Raw genomic sequence first — 2,181 nt, forward strand, 5'->3', positions numbered from 1 at the left:
TTTCCTCAACTGTAAAATGGCAGTATTAATACTATTAGTACAGGCACCTATCTCCCAGGGTTGTTGTGGGGATCAAATGAGATATATTTCTTTTTGTAAAGAGCTTAGCACAGTGCCTAGCACTTAGTGCAAGCTTAATAAATGTTTATTCTCTTCTTTCTTTATGGATGAGAAAAACTCAGACACCAACCTGTATAGGGTCATAGAGTAAGTTAGTAATAGAGTGAAGACAATTCAAAAAATCATATTGGACACTCACTTTATGTTAGGTACCAACAAAGCAATGGCATAGTAGCACCAGAAAGACCGGGATTTGAGTCCTGCCTCTGACAAAGGTCTTCGCACCTAGTAAGCACTGTAAATGTTTGTTGCCTTCAGGTTGACATACTGACAATGAGACTGTGGGCAAGTTACTTAACCTCTCAGTGTTCTAAGGAACTTTTGAAGATTCTTTGTTGTTGATAATCTACATTAGAAGCAGATTAATAAAACAAGGTCCCTTTTGTCCTAAGAGTTTGGATTCTAGAGGGGCGGCAAGCGCAGGGGTCCAAGATGGCGGCCAGCCATTACTGGTGTTTCCTCAAGCTCTGTGAGGAATGGCCTTTGGGTGAGACCAAATGGGGCCGAGACTTGGGTGCTTACCTGCGGCAGTGGGTGGCACAGGCCTTTCGGGAGGGAGAGAACACCCACATTGCTGAGCCTGAGACCTGTGACCACATGTACGAGAGCTTAGCACGACTTCATTCCAACTATTACAAACACAAATATCCACGCCCAAGAGACACCTGCTTCAGTGGACTAACAGTAGAAGAATGCAGGATTGTACTAGCTACAGATACCTTGGAAGAATTTAAGGAACTGAATAAAGGCTTATGGAAAAAACTTCAAGATAAGTTCGCCACGAAGAGTCTGGATGAGAAAACTAAGGCATAGCCTGTGTCTTTGTCCTCCCCGTGTACAGAAGTGTGAAGCCTTGTATATTGCCAAGAATAAAACTGTCCCTCCTTCCATCTAAAAAAAAAAAGAGTTTGGATTCTAGTATATAGTATACAGCATGTATACAAACAGTTATAATACAAATTGGATCACGTATATATGAGAGAAATGCAATTTTCTTAGACAAAAACTTTACTCTTAGAGACTGCATTCCATCAAATTGGTCCCTTTTAGGTCTGATTAGAATGTTGAAACAGCCTGAAGTGGAATGAATTCCACATGACATATTTGAGAAAAAAAATTCGAGTCCTTTCCTTCCCTCCCTTCCCTTCCCTTCCCTTCCCTTCCCTTCCCTTCCCTTCCCTTCCCTTCCCTTCTTCCCTTCCCTTCCTTCTTCCCTTCCCTTCCTTCCCTTCCCTTCCCTTCCCTTCCCTTCCCTTCCTTCTTCCCTTCCCTTCCCTTCCCTTCCCTTCCCTTCCCTTCCCTTCCCTTCCCTTCCCTTCCCTTCCCTTCCCTTCCCTTCCCTTCCCTTCCCTTCCCTTCATTTCTAAAACATTTTCCCACCTGTGACATTCTATGATTCCCAAGCTTCTTCCATATGTGATTATCTACTAGCCCAAAATCCTTAGGTACCATAAAACTTTCACATTTTTTGGTTCTGTGATAGGAAGCTTTTCTACCTGGATATGTGATGACTCTCAGTTGTCAAAGCTTAGAGTCTGAGCACTTTCTTATACCTGCTAAGGTGATGCATGAAAGCAGCATTGATTGTGGTTGCCTGTGGAAGATTTTCTCACTCTGAGAGGAAGGATGGGCTCTGAGTCCATCATTAAGTGAGGGCAATCATATATGAGGGCTAAACTTTCTTTCGAATTTGTCCTCATTGTCATATTTTGACTGTGCACCAAGGGGTACATGTGAACACTGAGTGCCATTCTCTGAAAGCATTTGCACAGGTCACTCAAGGGTCCCCCATACGCCTCCTAACACAGAGCATCTTTCATTATTTCCAGCAGCACAAAAGGAATTAGGGACAGTATTAAATATAATTACCATGCACCATGCTAATAAATGGCATTTCTATCCTCTATGCTTTTGTAGAGGCAAGGAAACCTCCGTGTGGCCTTTTAGGTCATATAATCCCTCCCTTTTTCTTTTTATCTTTCCAGCCTGAGCAGATGGAGACCAGGGCTCTCGAATTACCATTCTTCCTTTCTGACTTAGAGCTCCTTCCAAGTTTAATGT

At 42.8% G+C, this 2,181-nt stretch overlaps 1 pseudogene; it reads left to right on the top strand.

Annotated features, from left to right (window-relative positions):
• Positions 1-552: 552 nt before the first annotated feature.
• On the top strand, positions 553-1,016 carry LOC110222414 (ubiquinol-cytochrome c reductase complex assembly factor 2 pseudogene; annotated as a pseudogene).
• The last annotated feature ends 1,165 nt before the right edge of the window (positions 1,017-2,181 follow it).

Source organism: Phascolarctos cinereus, unplaced genomic scaffold (assembly GCF_003287225.1).
Source record: "Phascolarctos cinereus isolate Bilbo 61053 unplaced genomic scaffold, phaCin_HiC Scaffold_2;HRSCAF=192, whole genome shotgun sequence".
In the NCBI taxonomy this organism is placed as follows: domain Eukaryota; kingdom Metazoa; phylum Chordata; class Mammalia; order Diprotodontia; family Phascolarctidae; genus Phascolarctos; species Phascolarctos cinereus.